The 20,632-nt window shown below is 42.0% G+C and overlaps 1 protein-coding gene and 1 pseudogene across 2 annotated transcripts in view; one reads left to right on the top strand and one right to left on the bottom strand.

Moving 5' to 3' along the window:
- Window positions 1–20,632, top strand: part of LOC101597314 (histone deacetylase 8) — a 318,694-nt gene that overhangs the window by 241,364 nt on the left and 56,698 nt on the right. The gene's annotated exons all lie outside the window — the stretch shown is intronic.
- Window positions 3,367–20,632, bottom strand: part of LOC105944191 — a 68,332-nt pseudogene continuing 51,066 nt past the window's right edge.

The following is a 20,632-nucleotide window of genomic DNA, read 5'->3' as shown; positions in this document are numbered from 1 at the left end:
TGTTTACAGTGTCTAGAGGCCCTGGCATGCACCCATTCTCTTTCTCTCTCTCTCTCTTTCTCTTTCTCAGAAAGAAAGGAAGAAGGCAGGGGAAGGGGAGGGGAGGAGAGGGGATGGGAGGGGAGGGGAGGGAAGGGAAGGGAAGGGAAGGGAAGGGAAGGGAAGGGAAGGGAAGGGAAGGGAAGGGAAGGGAAGGGAAGGGAAGGGAAGGGAAGGGAAGGGAAGGGAAGGGAAGGGAAGGGAAGGGAAGGGAAGGGAAGGGAAGGGAAGGGAAGGGAAGGGAAGGGAAGGGAGGAAGGAAGGGATAGACAGGGTCTTACCGTGTACCCTTAAATTTGTAATCCTCCCACCTTAGCCTTAGCCTCCCAAATAGGATTACAACTCTGAGCCACCATGGCTTGCTCAATAAGTATTTCTTTCCATCTTCATTGTTTGAATGAATGTGAAGGGAATTACATTTTTATCTTATTTTATTTTATTTTATTTTTGGGGGGTTTTTTGAGGTATAGTTTCACTCTAAGACCAGACTGACCTGGAATTTACTCTGTAGTCTCAGGATGGCCTCAAACTCAGAGCAATCCTCCTACCTCTACCTCCCAAGTGCTGCCTGATTAAAGGCATGTGCCACCAAGCCTGGCTATATTTTTACTATTTTTAATTTAATTAGATTTCCATGTGTTTATTATTAGTATAGGGGATTCAACTAATTTTCACACATTTTGTATCTCATGACCTTGCTGAATTTCATTTTTCCTTTTTATTATTGAATCTAAGGCTTCAGGCATATAGGCAGACACTTTACCACTGAACTATATTCTCAGCCTGTGAATTCAGATTGTAGTTTGGGGCTTTAAAAATATTTATTTTATTTTTTTGTTTATTATTTATTTATTTATTTGAAAGTGACAGAAAGAAGCAGAGAAAGAGAGAGAGAGAGAATGGGCACGCCAGGGCCTCCAGCCACTGCAAACGAACTCCAGATGCGTGCCCCCTTGTGCATCTGGCTAACATGGGTCCTGGGGAATCAAGCCTCAAACCAGGGTCCTTAGGCTTCACAGGCAAGTGCTTAACTGCTAAACCATCTCTCCAGCCCTTTTTTAATATATTTATTTATTTATTTGACAGAGAAAGGGGAGGAGAGAGGGAGAGAGAGAATGGGCACACCAGGGCCCCCAGCCACTGCAAACGAACTCCAGACGCATGTGCTCCCTTGTGCATCTGGATAACATGGGTCCTGGGGAATTGAACTTGAGTCCTTTGGCTTTGCAGGCAAACACCTTAACTGCTAAGCCATCCCGGCGTCTCATGCCTTTAATCCCAGCACTGGAGAGGCAGAGATAGGAGGATTGCCATGAGTTCGAGACCACCCTGAGATTACATAGTGAATTCCAAGTCAGCCTGAGCTAGAGTGAGACCCGACCCCAAAGAAAAATAAAAGAGTAGCATTAATACATGGGTATGAACATTAAGAGAAGTTCTTATTGAGTAGTTTGGTGAGCATAGTATCTACATTTAGCTAGAAACCAGCAGGCTCATGACTTCCCCCATCATAGGTTTTCAGTATCAGACATGTATTCCCTCCTGTGGAGCAGGCCTCTAATCCAATTAGAGAGCGGTTGGTTTCCCCCATAACAGACATGCCATTATTGTACCCATTGACTCATTTGGCCTGCCTGGCCAAATTTAAGGCTTGCAGTGTCCACTGTTGTTTATCTCCACTGATGAGTTTTCTCTTTCCCATGGAACTGCATGCAGCATAGCTTTTTTAGCTTTCTAGCAGCTGGTTTACACAGAGGAATTTTTCAGCTCAGCTCCAGCAGGATTTCTCAGTGACCTTGCAGCCCAACCATGTGGAGACTTCAGCAATAGGGTCTTAACATTTATTCCTGGTGAGAAACCGAGAAACTTGGCAATGGCATGTAATGTTTTGGGGGCACCATGGACCTCCCTGTCCAACAACTCACTGGAAGGTATCCCATCCCTGGCACTGAAAATTTTCTAGTAACAATCTATGGCTTCTGGGTATACCACTATCCAAAAAAGTAGGTTTCCATATGTCTTATTCATACCCTCTTAGATTTTAATTAGCCCTCCCCAACCTTTCCTTTACTCAATCTCTTCACCTGACCTCACTTAGGCCTGTCCATCCCCAGTAATGTGTTCTTCTACTTACATATATACAATACCATACTCTTAAGTGCCTGCCAGTCTTTATTTTTTATTACTTTATTTAGATTACTTATATCCAAAGTACTTTTTTCTATTTTTAAAAAACTATTTTTATTTATTTGTAAGCAGAAAGAGTGTGTGGGTTTGGCCATACAAGGCCTTTTGCCACTGCATACAAACTCCAGATGCATGTGCCCCTTAATACATCTGGCTTTATGTGGCTCCTAGAGAGTTGAATCCAGGCCAACAGGCTTTGCAAGCAAGTGCTTTTAACTGCCAAGTCATCTACCCAGCCCCCACATCCAAAGGATTTTTGATGGATTGACTCTTTTATTTCAATTTTTTTCTTGGTTTATTGTCTGTGTTCTTAGTTTTTCAGTTTTCTTCTCCATCCTTTAATGTAGGTGGCTTTTATCTTGCTCAAATTCCATTTTACTTCTCTGTAGAATTCTTATATCTGTGTTGATTTGTAATGGTTGCTCTACTGTACATGCATAATTTATTACATTCTATTGTTGTCAACATGTTAGAAATATTATTAAAGCATAGAAACTCTGGCTTTAGGTCTATTTCTTCTCCCCCTTTTATGGTATACTTGTCTTAAACACTTCCTTTATATACATTTAGAACCATATCAAACAGTGTTATAAATTTTGGTTCAACTATCAAGTGTAATTTAGAAAACTAAAAAGGAAAAGAAAAATAAATCTCCGCATATTTTTATTCCTCCTATTGTTCTTTATCCCTCCCCAATATTTCAAGATTCTTTATTTTATCATTTCCTTTCCATTTTAAGAACTTTTCTAAGCTACACTTTTTAGAGTAGGTCTGCTAGCAATAAATTTTCATTTTTCTTCTTCTATGAATCCTTTATTTTGCCTCATTCCTGAAGGATATCTTCACAGGATATAGAATTCTAGATTGACAGTTCTCATTTCAGCACTTGAAAAATATTATACCACTTCATTCTTTATTTTGGACTCCATGATTTTGATGAGAAATCTGTTGTCACTTGAATTATCAGTGAGTTGACAATACTGTATAAATAAAGCTTTGTTTTTCTGTTGGTATTTTCCAAAAACTTAATTATGACATCTTGGCAAGAACTCCTTTGGGTTTATTGTTTTTTGGGTTTTTTTTAGTTTTTGGTTGCCTTAGACATTTGCAGCATTATGGCAGATCAAGTCATTGCAGTCTTCACTCCTTTGGCTTTTTGCCAGCACTGACATTGGCCTTGGTGGTGCCCCTGACTTTCTTCATTTTGTTCTTGTGTTCCTTTTGCTGTATTCTTAAGATCTTTTTCTTCTCATACAGGCCACATTGTGCAAGTCTGTTTGGGCTCATTTTTCTTTGCATAATCCATGGAATCATAAATCATGTGAAAGCCAGTTGTCTAGCCCCCATCAAAATGGTTCTGAATCCAAATACAAGGATGATACCTGGTGTGGTCTTGTATATTTTGGCTAGTTTTTTCTGAATTTCTGCCATAGGTACTGTAGCCTTCTCTGGGTGCAGGATGTCGATGACCATTTGTTTCCTGTGGAGTAGTCAGTTGGTATGAACTTCTGGTCCAGATGATTATGTTGTAGCAGACAGCATCAGGTTCGCTGAGATGAGCTTTCAGACCCAGCACAATTATGGAGGAAGGGATTTATTGAAGCTTACAGATCCAGGGTAAGTTCCATAAATGGCAGAAGAAGCTGGCCTGCCTTCACAGGTCCAAGCACAGAGAGAAAGAGAAAGAGAGAAAAGCACAAACCAAAAGCCATACAGTATAGCACACTTCAGGAACTCCAGCTAGACACACTTTGCATATCTTTAGATTGAAATCTGAAAGCCACCACGACACCTTAAGATCCACCCAGTGACACCTGCCTCCAACCAGGTGGTTGCAGATCCAAACTACAAACTAATAAAACACTGAATATATTGGGGGCCATCTATTCAAACCGCCACATATATCATTCATTTTTATTTATTTATTTGAGAAAGAGAGAGAAAGAGGCAGAGTGAGTGTGTATGAGAGAGAATGGGCACACCAGGGCTTCTAGCTGTTGCAAACTCCAGACGCATGCACCACCTTGGGCATCTGCCTTACATGGAACCTGGGGAGTCAAACCTGGATCCTTTGGCTTTGTGGACACACAACTGCTAAGCTATCTTCCCAGCCCTACTATGTCATTCATGATGGTGGTGATCCTCCAGCAACAAAGAGGAAAAAGGGGGGTCAACTTTTAAAAAATATATTAATTTGAAAGCAGAGAGAGAGAGAAAGAATGTTAATAGGTGCTCCAGGGCCTCTTGCTCCTGCAAACAAACTGGAGATGCATGCACCACTTTGTGCATCTGGCTTTATGTGGTACTTGGGAGTCAAACCCAGGCTGTCAAGCTTTCAGGCAAGCACTTTAAACCACTGAGCCATCTCTCCAACCCCTGGGTTTATCTTGTTTGAGATGCAGTCACTTTCTTGAGTCCATAGGTTTAAGTCTTTTGCCAAAATGAGGGCATCTTTAGCCAAAATTTCTTCAGATGCTTTTCAGTCTCACTTTCTCATTTCCCTCTTAGACTTGATGTCATGAGTACTAGATCTTTCATATTTTTCATCATAGCCCCACATGATCCTTAAGTCTCTGTTTGGTTTTTCAGTCTATTTTCTGCTATTTATTCAAATTGGGTAATTTCTGTTCTTCTGTCTTCCAGTTTACTGATTGTTCCTCTATCTCTACCATTCTGCTGTTGCTCCCATTTATTTTCCAGTTCTGAGATTTCCATTGAGTTTTTTTTTTTTCATTGTTTCTTTGCCAAGACTTTCTGGAGTTGTTTGTTTTGTGGTTTTGTTTCATCTATGTTCATAATTGCTCACTGAAACACTCTTATGATAATTGCTTTATTTTTTATTTGTTTTGGTTTTTTGAGGTAGGGTCTCACTCTAGCCCAGGCTGACCTGGAATTCACTTTGGAGTCTCAGGGTGGCCTCAAACTCATGGCAATCCTCCTACCTCTGCCTCCCAGTTCTGGGATTAAAGGCGTGCACCACCACGCCCAGCATGATAATTGCTTTAAACTCCTCAGATATTTCTAGTATCTGTGTCATCTCCCATCCAAATACTAACCCTGATTAGCCTCTGAGGCTAAGCAAGGTCATGTATGCTCTGGGTGATATGGCCACAGACAATTTATGACATCTTTATGTCATCTGTTGATTCCCCCCCCCCCTTATTCCATTTGAGCATTTACCATTCTTTTTTTAATTGAGGGTGGGGTATGGAGCAGAGCATCTTAAATCTGCAAAGGAATGCCAAACAGGTGTGCCGCTTCTGTGTCTGATTTTACATGAGTACTAAGGAATCAAACCCAGGGCTGGTAGACTTTATACTAAGCAAGTGCCTTTAACTTCTGAGCTATCTCATCATCCTGAACATTTCCTATTCTTAAATATATATATATATTTATTTGAGATGGTTAGAGAGAATGGGTGTACCAGGGCCTCTAGCCACTGCAAACGAACTCTGTATGCATGCACCCACTTGTGCTTTTGGCTTTACGTGGGTCCTGGGGAATCAAGTCTGGGTCCTTTAGCTTTGCAGGCAAGTGTCTTAACCATTCAGTCATCTCTCCCAGCCCAAGAACATTTCCCATTATTTTTTATTTTTTATTTTTGGTTTTCTAAGGTAGTATCTCACTGTAGCTCAGGCTGACCTGGAAATCACTATGTAGTCTCAGGGTGGCCTCAAACTCTCTGCAATCCTTCTACCTCTGCCTCCCAAGTGCTGGGATTTAAGGCATGAGCCACCACACCTGGTCCCATTCTTCACATGGTGAGTGGCTTTTAATTCTATCCTGAACACTTATGTGGTGAAACTAAATCTTACTTAAATATTCTGTTTCATCAGGTTTCCTCTGACACCATAGTGGCGGAAGAGGGGCTATTACCCCATAACTTCTAGATGGGGAACTAAAAGACAAAGCTTCCACTTTAAAGTATTTTCCAAATGTTAGCAGATTAACAGATTGGGCAGAAAAAGACTTCATTTCTGAATGTGTATTTCAGATTTTAGGTTTTTCAATAATGTTTTTCCTAATGATGGTTATTGTGAGAGTTCCTTAGAATAATGATCAAAGGCTACGGATATAGCTCAGCACTAGATCACTTACCCTGAATATATGAGGCTCTAGCTTCAATCTCCAGCACCACAAAAATAATAGATAATAATCAAAGGATATTACATAACTCAAAATATGTACAATAGAAATGTATATTTGAAATATCACTCCAGTAAATATTAAAATGGTACTAATTTTTATGTGGTACTTGAGGTTAAGCCTAGGGCTTCACCTATGCTTTATAAGTGCTTTACCACTGAGCTATACCCTCAAATTCTTTATTCACATTATATTTTGAGGTAGAGTCTTACAAAGTTGTCCAAGCTGGCCTTGAACTTGTGATCCTTCTACTTATTTTCCCAAACACTAGGATTACAGACCTGTACCACCAAGCCTGACTTCCATTAAAATGGTTTGAAGTTTAGCTCTCTCTAAAAAAAAAACAGGGCTGGAGGGATGGCTTACTGATTAAGGTATTTGCCTGCAAAGCCAAAGGACCCAGGTTCGATTCCCCAGGACCCACATTAGCCAGATGCACAAAGTAGTGCATGTGTCAGGAGTTCGTTTGCAATGGCTGGAGACCTGGGCCAATTCTCTCTCTCCATCTCTCTCTCTCTCTTCCTCTCTCTCTCTTTCAAATAAATAAATAAATAATTTTTTTTTAAAAACACAAAGAGCCAAACCTAAAGTAAACAAACAAACAAAAAAATTAAATCAGGGCTGGAGAAATGGCTCAGCAGTTAAGGCACTTGCTTACAAAGCCAAACATGCCTGGGTTAGATTCCCTAGTACCCACATAAAGCCAGATGCACAGGGTGGTGCATGCATCTAAAATTTGTTTGCTACAGGTAGAGACCCTGGTGTGCCCATTCTCATATCCTCTCTCTCTCCCTCCCTCCCTCCCTCCCTCCCTCCGTCTGTCTGTCTCTCTCTCTCTCTCTCTCTCTGTCTCATTCTCCTTCTCCTTGCAAATAAATATATTTTAAAAAAGAAAAACTTAAATCAGCCAGATATGGCAGTGCATACCTTTAATCCCAGCACTTGGGAAGCTGAGGTAGGAGGATCACTATGAGTTCAAGACCACCCTGAGACTACATAGTAAATTCCAGGTCAGCCTGGGCCAGAGACGAAGGAAGGAAGGAAGGGAGGGAGGGAGGGAGGGAGGGAGGGAGGGAGGGAGGGAGGGAGGAAGGAAGGAGAAAGAAAATCTAAAACAAATAAAAAATCTGGGTTTCCTAGTTAGCCAACATTGACATTCAGGGGATGAAATGAGGTACCTCATTCCTACTGGACAGGAATAAAAATCCAGGCTCCTGAGTAAATCTCACTACCCTGAGTAGGAATGGAAGTAACTCCTTTTTTAGAGACAAAGTTTCTCTATGTATCCCAGGCTGGCCTCAGACTCACAACCTTCCTGCCTCAGCAGCCTGAGTAATAGATTTACATCCTGTACAATTACAGCTGATTTGATAGTTGTCCCATTCTACTGTTTTCCATGTGGCCTTTAGTGACATGGCAGTTAGGTGGGCCTTCTTGCCATCCAATAGGGGTGGAAAATCCTCGCTTTTTACTCTGCTTTCCCTGACACTCTCTTGTTGGAGTAGAATGGGAACCAGGATACTGCTAGGCTAATTTTCTTCTTAAAAATATTTGTTTGTTTATGGGCTGGAGAGTTGGCTTAGTGGTTAAGTGCTTGCCTGTGAAGCCTAAGGACCCTGGTTTGAGGCTCGATTCCACAGGACCCACGTTAGCCAGATGTACATGCATCTGGAGTTCATTTGCAGTAGCTGGAGGCCCTAGTGCACCCATTATCTCTCTTTCTCTCTCCCTCTCTCCCTCCCTCTCTCCCACCACCCATCTTTGCTCTCAAATAAATAAATAAAAATAAACAAAAAACTTAAAAAAATTTGTTTATTTATAAGAAACAGAGTAATTATGGGTGTATCAAGGCCTCCTGCCACCTCAAGTGAACTCCAGACACATGAGCCTTTTTGTGCATCTGGCTTTACATGGGTACTAGGGAACTGAACCCAGGCCATCAGACTTTGCAAGCAAGCACTTTTTAATTTTTTTTTAATTTTTATTTATTTATTCATTTGGCACAGAGAGCAAGAGAGAAAGAATGAGTGTGCCAGGGCCTCCAACCACTGCAAACAAACTCCATACGCACGTGTCACCTTGTGCATGTGGCTTATGTGGGTCCTGGGGAATTGAACCAAGTTCCTTTGGCTTTGCAGGCAAATGCCTTAACCGCTAAGCCATCTCTCCAGACCACAAGCAAGCACTTTTAACCACTCAGCCCAATCTCCTGCCCATGGGCTAGTTTTCTATTTCAGTTTTTCATTCATTCAATAAATATGTATTTGGTGTCAATCTGTGCCAGCAACTAATGACACAAAATAGGACAGATAAAGACCCTGTCCATCATAAAGCTCATGTTCTTTATTTTTTCTTTCTTTTCTTCTTCCTTTTTTTTTTTTTTTTTTTTTGAGGTAGCGTCCCACTCTGGCCTAGGCTGACCTGGAATTCACTATGTGGTCTCAGGGTGTCCTGGAACTCATGGCAGTCCTCCTACCTCTGCCTCCTGAGTGCTGGGATTAAAGACTTATATTCTAGTGAGACAGATACATGATCAGTAAATAAATGTTGAAGTGCCATTTTAGATATTATGGTCAATAAAGGTCTCTATAAGGAGGTGACATTTGGGAATAGAGCTTAATGAAGTGAGTGAAGGAGTTTTATACAATGGGAGGTGAAGAACATTCTAGATGAAAGTAAGAGCAGGATCAAAGATCTCAAGTTACCTGGTATGGTGTTGCCTGGCTTTAGTCTCAGTACTCAGGAGGGTAAAGTAGGAGTATTGCTGTGAGTTTGAGGGCAGCCTGGGGCTACAAAGTGAGTTCCAGGTCAGCCTGGGCTAGAGCAAGCTCCAACCTTGAAAAAAACACACACAAAAAAATCCCAGGGTAGTAATTGATTTAATATATTTATTATATATGTCTTAATGTATATTAGAAATACAACTTACACATGAAACTTTAATTTCAAAGAGATTATACTTATAATGAAGCTGTTTAAATAAATCAGTCTATATAAGAAAATTTTCCATGTGTGGTAGTAAATATATAGCAAAGTTCTTGATTGTACTAAAGGCTAAGAAGCAAGTCTGTCTCTGAGGCGGATATTACTAGTCCTATTTAATAGGTAAGAAAATTGAGGCTTAAGGAGGCTAATCATTTTGTACAAGGGCACTCAGTATGTAAGGGAAGGCAGAGATTCTACCTGGGAAGGTGAGGATTGTGCCCAAATACAGAATGTTCCTTCTGCTTGGTGAAGCTGTTGACTATTGCATACAACACTTTTGAGAAGCAGTTGGAAGATGCTAATATGCATTTTTATATGTTTGTTTGCCCAAAGTAAGTGCCCAAAGCAATTGTATTGCTCATCTTTCTCTGCTTTTAATGCTAAAATTATCAAAGGGCAAAGGAAGATTATAGATTATTAGAAAAAAAACAAGATAAGCCACCTATAGTTTGGGAATATCTTTTGTCAACTTTCTTGGTCTACCTGAAGGCCCTATAACCAACTGAGATTCAAGTGCTATCAAGCACAGTGCCAAATCCAGCAGCATTAAGGGTCACTTGATGCCAGAGCAAGTGGGCCCAGATCCCTGGCCTGGATGCCCAGGAGCAGCTGTCACAGGATTCTCATCACAGAGTTCCAGAGAAGATATACAAACATGCCATCCCATAGACTCCTCTGCTAAACCTGGATGGGGACATCCCTGCAGCACAGTCCTCTATGGAATTCACAGGCTTTTGAGAAAGGGAAGCATCTTTATGGCTCCGGGTTTGCCCACTTCCTTCTACCTCTTTGCAGCTCCAAGTGTATTTTGGAGGGAGATTTCATAAAGACTTCTAAATTGAGTTAGAATTTCAAGTCTATTGTGACATGCAAATTAGTCCTGCTTGCCCGTTGGCAGCAAAGCAGCTGAAGTGCCTAGAGACGGGCCATAAAATGAAAACATCAAAGTGATTAAATGTGCCCGAAGAGCATAATTGAGTGCATGAATAAGAGAAAATAAAACAAATTGATTTTCTCCAGTGCCAGAAAAACAGAATAATTGAGAACAAAATAATAGACTTTGAAGTAATCAAAGTGAGGAATGCACCACAGTGACATAGAAACAGCCAGTTGTGGGAGAGATTTATTGTGTTTCTGTTATCATTTTTACAACTTTAATTTCATTAGCTAATAAATACAAATCAATTGAAAAATCAGTCAACCAGAGAGGAAGCAGTCTCAAGCCAAGATTTTTATTCACATCTCTAAAACAGACTGAGGCAGCGATCCTTAATCCACTTTCATTCGCACACATTTCCCCCATGAGCTAGAAAACAAGAACTTCTGGGAAGCCTCTGCTTTGGAGGTGGTGACTGTCTGTCTGTTCTGCCAGTCACTTGCCACTTATAGTTTGCAAATTCAGCCATCAAAAGAGTCACTTTTATACCCCACCAAGATTGCCAACAGAGAGAACTGCCAGAGTACAGGCATCTTGGTTTATAAAGATGACATTTTCATGGCACTGACCACCATCTGTGATCTTGACCTAGGTCCTTAAGACTTCATTTAGTGATGATGGTGGTGACAGCAGCTATAACAGCAACAATAGCAGGAGCACCTGCCACTCTCATAGTCCTGCTGAGCATTTGTGGCACTGAAATCTAATCTAAAATGGGAGGCACAAGCAAGACTATGTATGACCTCTTTGACTTCCAGCCTGGTGACCATGATGCTCAGGAAAATCAGGGGAGGGGAGCTAGGTTGAGGGAGACTTCTTATGTCAACCCTGGCAGTAGAATACTAGGGACATCAACCCGTGCTGAGACCAGGTGCTGACAGATCACAGAGCAAACTTGAGATTGCTATGGAACTATTTTTATGGCTCCTCCAGGAAAAGAATCCCTCCACCCCACTCCTCAGCTGTTCATGGCCGGGCTCAGTGGCCCTTCCCTTCAAGATCCACAGCGGTTGCTGATGTGACCTGAATTGTGACTTTTCCTTTCATAGGCCTTTGAGTTACTACGGCAACAGTTGAGACTTACAGATGTTCATGGCACACCCTATCTTCAGGGCTCTACAGTGAGAGACCATGCTTTTTGGCTCTGGTAAAAGTCTGGGGAGCCACTGGGACTGTAAACCTGGGTGTGCAGAAGGAATTGGCAGTGCTGAGACTGGCACTACTTGCTGGCTCAGTTGAGATGGCATGGTTAAGGTACTGTGTCTGCCAGACAATTTGTCCCGGTGAATTCATCTTCCAAGAAGCACCTAGATACCAAAGGAAGTGTCTGACCTTCTGGTAGCATCCAAGGCTTAATTGGGATGTACCCCAAGATGAGTAAAGGATGCTAGTATTTTACTTTTATGCAAGATAGTGAGAATGTCCCCAGTTCAAGCCCAAAATACCAGCATACATTTCCCACTGGTGTTTGGGTGGAGCAAATGGCTTTCAAAACTAAAGCATTACACAGATGTAAGGCTAGATTATCCTCCCTACTACTGCTATTCCCATTATCCCTGATTTCTCAGCCTTGAACTTTTGTCTGAAAAAGAAATGTGGGGAAGGAACATAGGCCAATGAACCTGGGAGCTATAACTCCCAAATGCCTGGGAGGCATTGCCCAGCCCAAAAGATTGACAACTGCTGAGGGCCAGCACCATAAGCTCCCTGGCAGGCACACAGCCCACTCCTGTGATGTCACCTCTACAGTTACTTGTGCCCATCCCTCCACATGGAGCCAGCAGATTTAGGCACAGGAGGGGAGAAAAAATGAATCATGGGCTATTTTAGAAATTGCTTCAATTCCATTTGAGCCTGCAGTAGTGCCTTGCAAGCTGAGACCAGAGCACCTTAGGCATCAGGGTAATATCCTTTAAGTACTTACAGCCTTGAAATGCCAGAAGCCTGGTGGGATTAATTCATAACCCCAAGTTCTAATTCAGGTTGGAGGAAGACAAGTGGTAATTGCTGGTTCTACAGAATTGTCACTGAAGGGCTTTCTGATGACAGGAAGGATGGACATTCCAAGGCAAGCAGTGCTGTTGACAATTACCAGCTGAAAATTAAATCAGCCATCCACATCAGCACAAGTCCAAAGCTGGACCCGAACTCCTTTGAACTAAGTTGGGTATGATTCCAGCACTCAAAAGGCTGGAGAGGGGCTGGAGAGATGGCTTAGCAGTTAAGCGCTTGCCTATGGACCCCAGTTCAAGGCTCGATTATCCAGGACCCACGTTAGCCAGACACACAAGGGGGTGCACGCATCTGGAGTTCGTTTGCAGTGGCTAGAGGCCCTGGCACGTCCATTTCTCTCTCTCTCTCTCTCTCTCTCTCTCTCTCTCTCTCTCTCTCTCTCTGCCTCTTTCTCTCTCTGTCACTCTCACATAAATAAGAATAAACAAAAAAATAATTTTTAAAAAAAGGCTGGAGAGCTACTGACAGTTTAAGGCAATGCTGGGCTACAGAGCAAGACCCTATCTCAAAACAACCAAACAAAACATCTCACACCTTCCAAGGCTCATTGCAGAAGAGGTGGTGGAAAGAATGTAAGAGCCAAAAGAAGGGTAGGACTCCTTATAATGCACTCTTCCACACACAAAATGGCCTGAATATCTATGACCTTGCAGTGCCTGACACTACCTACATAAGACCATCATAATAGGAGGAAAAGATGATGACATCAAAATAAAAGAAACTGATTGAGAGGCGAAGGGGGATACAATGAAGAGTAGAGCTGTGAAGGGGAATGGGGGGGGAGGGAATTACCATGGTTCATTGTCTATAATTACGGAAGTTGTCAATAAAAATAAATAAATAAGGGCCATACATGGTGGCTTACGCCTTTAATCCCAGCACTCAGGACGCAGAGGTAGGAGGATTGCTGTGAGCTTGAAGCCACCCTGAGACTACATAGTGAATTCCAGGTCAGCTTGGGCTAAAGTGAGATTCTACCTTAAAATAAATAAATAAATAAAGACCCTCAAAGCTGACTGCGATTTTAGCAACTAAAAGTTCACTCTAGCCCTAGGTCAAAGAAGCTCTTCTCCCATCCTTAAAATTCTAGCTGTCATAGTCCTCTCTCTCATCTTTATACTGGGTTATGGCCACAAAAAACTTGCAGTTACTTTTGTTGTTGTTGTTGTTGTTTGGTTTTTTGAGGTAGGGTCTCACTCTGGCCCAGGCTGACCTGGAATTCACTGTGTAGTCTCAGGGTGGCCTCGGACTCATGGCGATCCTCCTACTTCTGCCTCCCAAGTGCTGGGATTAAAGGCGTGCGCCACCACGCCCGGCTTGTAGTTACTTTTATACATACATCTCTGTCCCTGCTATCTGCAGTATTCCTCCTTCAAGATGCCAACTGCTCCATGAAGCCTTCTGTGCCTTTTTTATGCCCTCAGCACTATGTACATATATGGGTATTATACAGTCTTGTTGCTGTGGGTGATGGTGTGTTGTCTCCATAGCTGTCTTTCTCACTATACCGGGTGCTCCTTCGAGGCAAGAACTGTGCTTTCTTGCATTGTGGCCAAGCACAGAGCCCAGGACATTGTAGACACCAATAAAGGTGTGTGCGCTGAATAGACAGAGCTCAGCAATGGGCCAGGCTGGACTGAAGGGGCAGGATGGGGCACAGATGCAATATTCTTAGATATTAGAGGCTCATGGCTGCTCTGCAGTCTGAAAACAAACTGAGTAAGAACCATCCCTACAGTAGTTCTTTATAATGTGCTTCATGTTCCTCTATAGGAGAGATAATTACCAAGATGTTTTTAAACGTTTTTTTGTTTTTGTTCTTGAGGTAGGATCTCGCTGTAGCCCAGGCTGACCTAAAATTCACTATGTAGTCTCAGGCTGACCTCAAACACACAGTGATTCTCCTACCTCTGCCTCCCGAGTGCTGAGATTAAATGAGTGTGCCAGCCTGCCTGGCCCAAGATATTTTAATAGTCCTTTAATGTATAAAATGTAATAAGCTCAGCAAGTCTGCTTTTTATATTTTTTATTTTATACATTGTTGCCTATTAGAATAGATGCCCAAATAGGCATTTAAGTTTTAAAAGTGACTAGATTTATAGAAAAATATTGGGTGGCTAGTAATAAAGATGTTAGGTAGAGAATAAATAGGATGAGATGGCACAGGCCTACAATTCCAGCCCCTAGGAGGCTGATGCAGGAAGATCACAAAATTAGGCCAACCTGGGCTACCTACATATTCAGACCCTGTCTGAAAATAACAAAAGGTTTTAAATAGATATAATAATATTCCTGATAGAGCCTTTCATATGATAGTTTGGGCAATATTTTCAGTACTAAATTTCCTTTTCTGTTCCTCTGTGGGGCTACCCAGCCCACTTCTACAGTCACTTTGGCATTCCTCCAAACTGCTATGATGCTGACCATCTTCAAAATTTATTTAGTGCCAGGAGTGGTGGCACATGCCTTTAATCCTAACACTTGGGAGGCAGAGGTAGGAGGATCACTGTGAGTTCGAGGCCACCCTAAGACTCCATAGTGAATTCTAGGTCAGCCTGGGCTAGAGCGAGACCCTACCTCGACAAAACAATAAGAACAAAAAATATATATCTAATTGGGAGGTAACAGGGGACAGGTAATGGTGACTATGATTTTAAGAAGTACATCAGGGGCTGGAGAGATGGCTTAACAGTTAAGATGTTTGCCTGCAAAGCCAAAGGACCTCGGCTCGACTTCCAAGGACCCACATAAGCCAGATGCACAAGGTGGCACATGCATCTGGAGTTTGTTTGCAGTGGCTGGAATCCCTGATGCACCTATTCTCTCTCTCTCTCTCTGACTCTTTCCCTCTCTCACTCTCTCAAATAAATAAATAAATAATTTTTATTTTGTTTTCTTTTGTTTGTTTGGTTTTTCGAGGTAGGGTCTCACTCTAGCTCAGCTGACCTGGAATTCACTATGGAGTCTCAGGGTGGCCTTGAACTCACAGCGATCCTCCTACCTCTGCCTCCCGAGTGCTGGGATTAAAGGCGTGCACCACCACGCCCGGCAATAAATAATTTTTAAAGTACCTCATATATATTTATGAAAATATCAGTAAAAAACCCATTCCTTTTTTGTATGTGTGTGTGGTGTGCATATGTGTGTGTGTGTTTTCTTCTGTGGGGGTGAACATGTGTTGGGGTGTGTGTGTGTGCATGTAAAGGCCAGAGGTCAATGAAAGTAGCTTTTTTAATCACTTTACACCTCACCAATACGGCTAGTCAATTAGTGAAAGTCAAGGGATTTTCTGTATCTGCCTCCCTGGCACTGGGATTATAGGTGTGTATGACCACATTTTTACTCTGGTTCTGGGAATCTAAAGTCAGATCCTTATGCTTGCACAGAAAAGCACTTTACCCATTGAGCCATCCTCCTTAGCCCCAAAACTCATTCTTTTAGGGCTGAAGAGATGGCTTAGCAGTTAAGTGCTTGCCTGTGAAGCCTAAGGACCCTGGTTCAAGGCTCAATTCCCCAGGTTTCAAGTAAGCCAGATGCACAAGGTGACACATGCATCTGGAGTTCATTTGCAGTGGCTGGAAGCCCTTGCATGCCCATTCTCTATCTATCTGCTTCTTTCTCTGTCTGTCACTCTCAAATTAACAAATAAAAATAAACAAAAAAAAATTTTAAACTCATTCTTTTATACAATCAATATATACTAATTAAAAGGAGAAAAACAGGCTGGAGAGATGCCTTAACAGTTACTGCACTTTCCTACAGAGCCAAAGAACCCAGGTTCAATTCCCCAGGACCGACATAAACCAGATGCACAAGGTGTTACATGTATCTGGAGTTTGCTTGAAGTGGCCAAAGGCCTTTGCATACCCATTCTCTCCCTCTCTCTTTCTCCCTCTCTCTCTCTCTCTCTCTCTCTCTCTCCCTCTCTCTCTCCCTCTCCCCCTCCCACCTCCCACCCTCCCTCCCTCCAATAAATAAAAATAAAGTAACAATTTTTTTTATAAGGAGAAAACCTCTCATTTGCCACCTGCCCTGGTAGCATTGATTCTCCATTTACTGGCAAGTGTTTGCTTGTTTTCATCCATGTATATAAGGCCTTTAAAAGCAATGAACGGGGCTGAAGAGATGGCTCAGTGATTAAGGTATTTACCTGCAAAACCTAAGGACCTGAGTTTGATTCCACAGTATCCAAGTAAAGCCAGATGCACAAAGTGGTACATAAGTCTGAAGTTCGTAGCAGCTAGAGGCCCTAATATGCCCACTCATATCCTCTCTCTCTCTCTCTCTCTCTCTCTTCATTTCCCTCTTTCTCTCAAACAAGTAAATGAAATATTTTTAAAGCAATGAACATTTCAGCCTCTGTGGATTGAATAGAAAAGTACTTGCTCAGCTGCCCTATGGCTCTACACATGTCCAGTCTTTAGTCCTTAGTCCTTAGTCAGTGACTAAGTCTTGACGGCCCCTGCTGTGTATCAGGCTCTGTCGAGGGTGCTTACAACAAAGTAGTGAGCAAGATGAATACAGCTCCTGCCTGCATAGAGTCTCTGAATTGAGACAGGCAGAATACAAGTAGAGAAGCCCACAGATGCCTCCAGTGTGCTGAGTGCACTGATGAAGATAAAACAGGACGATGCAACAGAAAAGGATTAACCAGGGATGGCTATTTAGCTTGGGTAGTCCTAAAGCCTCTTAGAGGTGATTTTTCAGTTGATTCCTGTTGACTTAAGGTGACAGAGGTGGTGAGATGGGCCAGAAATTAAGATGATGCAGGGCAGAGCTATCTCTGGGAAAAAGGAATGCCAAGTTTGAAGGAGGGAAAAGTAACTCATGTTCAAACCACATAAAGAAGCCTGTATGATTAGAACTGAGTGAGTAGCGAGGATACAATTAAGAGGCAGGAGACAAGAAACCAAATTCAGCAGGTGAATTTCTTGGAGGTTAATCAAGGGTTTTGGGCATAGGGGTGATACAGTCTGACCTAATTACTAACAAAATTGGTTATAGTGGGCAAGGAAAGAAGAAGGGAGGTTTGGAGAGATTGCTTAGTGGTTAAGGCACTTGCCTGTGAAACCTAAGGACCCAGGTTTGATTCCCCAAAACCCATGCAAGCCAGATGCATGTGGTACATGCATCTGAGTTCAATTGCAATGGCTAGAGGCTCTGGCACACCCACTCCCCTCTCTCTCTCTCTCTCTCTCTCATAAATGAAAATATTTTTTAAAAAGTTAAAATAAAGAGGCAGGGAGGCCAGCTTTGAAGCTATTAGGGCTTTCTGTGCACAGGGTAGTAGTGGTTCAGAGAAGTGACAGAACTGAAAGGGAGGGATAAGACTGGATTTGGAATCTTTTTTAGAAATAGAACCCACATAACTTGCTAACGGGTTGGAGAGGAGTCCCCAATGGCAACATGTGACTAACTGACAAGGCAACATAAATTAGAACATCTCTATGCTCCCAGAAAGTTTTATTGGACAACATGAAAAAGTCTAAATAGACCAGGTATAGTGGCACACATCTTTAATCCTAGCATGCTGGAGGCAAAGGTAGGAGGATCACTGTGAGTTCAAGGCCAGTCTGAGACTATATAGTAAATTTTATGTCAGCCTGGACTACAGCGGGACCCTAACCCAAAAAAGACTAAAATAAGATAATAGAAGGCAAAACTCAGGCAAGAAAAATATTTGTAAAATTCATATGCAATAAATTAATTTTTCTAGAATATACAAAGGACTAACTCAACAACAAGACGACAACACAACTTCAAAATGATTGTTATGGGCTGAAGAGATGGATTAGTGGATAAGGTGCTTGCTTGTGAAATCTAAGAACCCATGTTTGACTCTCCAGATCCCATGTAAGCTAGATGCACAATGTGATGCAGACACACAAGGCTGCACATGCGCACTAGGTGGCACACATGTCTGGAGTTCAATTACAGTGGCTGGAGGCCCTGATGCACCACTTCTCTCGCTTTCTCTCTCTCTCTCTCTCTTTTACTCTTGCACATAAAAAAGGCCAGTCTGTTGGGTTTGCAACAACAACAACAAAAAAGATTGTTGGGCGTTTTTGTTTTGTAGTACTGGGGATTGAAATGACAACTTTACACATGCTATACAAGGTGATATACCACTAAGCTATCTCCCAAGGGGGACTGGGAAGATGCTCAGTGGTTAGAGGTGCTTGCATGCAAAGCTTTTTGGCCCAAGTGTAGTTCACTGCACCTATGTAAACCAAGATACAAAAAAAAGTGGCACATGTGTACTGTGTTCATTTGAAGTGGCAAGAAGCCCTGGCATACACACATAAATTTAATTTTTTTATTTTTTGTTTATTTTTATTTATTTATTTGAGAGTAATAGACAGAAAGAGAAAGAGACAGATAGAAAGAGAGAAAGAATGGGCACATCAGGGCTTCCAGCCACTGCAAACGAACTCCAGACGTGTGTGCCCCCCTGTGCATCTGGCTAACATGGATCCTGAGAAATTGAGCCTCGAACCGGTGTCCTTAGGCTTCACAGGCAAGCACTCAACCATTAAGCCATCTCTCCAGCCCAAATTTAAAATTTTTAAAGGAGGGAAAGATGTGAACAACAGCTCACCAAAGAAGATTATACACATGACAATAAAGTTTATAGAAAGATGGTCATCATCATATATAATTGAGTAATAGCAGATTAAAACAATGGGATACCATGACACATATATTAGAACAGCAACAATATAAACACTGACAACATCAAGTGCCAAACAGGATGTGAAGCATCAGGAACTCTCCTTTTATGTTAGTGGAAATATAAAATAGCACAGCTACTTGGAAAGGTCATACTGCAGTTTGTTCCAAGCTAAGCCATTTAACCATATTATCTAGGAATTGCTCTACCTGGTATCTGTCCAAATAATTTAAAACCACATGCCTTTAATCCCAGCACTCAGGAGGCAGAGGCAGGAAGATTGCTGTAAATTCAAGACCAGACTGAGACTACACAGGAAATTACAGGTCAGTCTGGACTACAGTGAGACCCTACCTCAAAAACAAAAACAAAAAACTCATGCCCACACAAAAACATCCCGATGAATGTTTATGATATTCCAAATTGTCCAAACATGGATGTAACCATGATGACTTTTACTAGGAGAATGGATAAACTGTATTATACACAGACAATGGAATATTATTCAGTGCTATTAAGCCACAAAAAAGACACAGAGTAAACTCAGACATATTACTAAGTTAAAGAAGATAATCTGAAATGGTTATGCATGTATAATTCTCACCATGTGACATTGTGGAAAAGGAAAAAATGATAGAAAAGAAAAAGAACTAGGGCTGTAGAAATGGCTTAGTGGGTAAGGCACTTGCCTGTGAAGTCTAAGGACCCAGGTTCAATTCCTCAGCACCCATGTAACCCAGATGTACAAGATGGCATGTGCATCTGGAGTTCATTTACAGTGCCTAGAGGCCCTAGTATACCCATTTCTCTCTCTCTCTCTCTCTCTCATAAATAAATAAATAAATAAAACATTTTTTAAGATGAAGGACTAGACTAAGGAGATGTCCGGCTGGACAAAGAACTTACTGCCTAAGCATGAGTTCCTGGGTTCAGAACTACAGAACCCACATGAAGCCAGAAACTGTAGTGAACACCTGTAATCCTAGCAAGCCTATGGTGAAAAGGGAGATAGAGAGAGGAGAATCTACCTGTATCTCAGGGGCAGATAACCTGGTGAATGGAGCTATGACCAACAAGAGACCTTGCCTCAAACTAGATGAAAGGAAAGGACCAACACCTGAAAGTTGTTCTATAACCTCCACATGTACACCGTGGCATATGCACACCCACACTCATACATGTGAACACACACATTATACACATACGTCAAAAAAGATGAATTGGGGGCTGGAGATGTGGCTTAGTGGTTAAGGCGCTTGCCTGTGAAGCCTAATGACCCATGTTTGACTCTCCAGGTCCCACATAAGCCAGACGTACAAAGGTGAGGCAAGTGCAAGGTTGCACATGCACACCAGGTGGCACAAGCTTCTGGAGTTTTCAGTGGCTGAGGCTCTGGCATGTCAATTCTCTCCCTCCCTCCCTCTCTCTCTCTCTCTCTCTTGTTCTCTCTAAAATAATTTAAAAAGATGAATTCAGAGTTTACCCTCTCTTGTCTCTCTCAGCAGGAGCTCTCTATACTTCCTTTCTTTCTTGCTCTTAATCTAATAAAGCCTCTCTAATAAATCTAATTAATCTAATAAAGTCTCTCACCCTGAGACTACACATAGTGAATTCCAGGTCAGCCTGAGCTAGAGTGAGACCCTACCTCAAAAAAA

The sequence above is a fragment of the Jaculus jaculus genome, chromosome X (genome assembly GCF_020740685.1).
Source record: "Jaculus jaculus isolate mJacJac1 chromosome X, mJacJac1.mat.Y.cur, whole genome shotgun sequence".
Taxonomy (NCBI): domain Eukaryota; kingdom Metazoa; phylum Chordata; class Mammalia; order Rodentia; family Dipodidae; genus Jaculus; species Jaculus jaculus.
The sequence above is the reverse complement of the archived record's forward strand: the minus strand, read 5'-3'. Positions and strand labels throughout refer to the sequence as shown.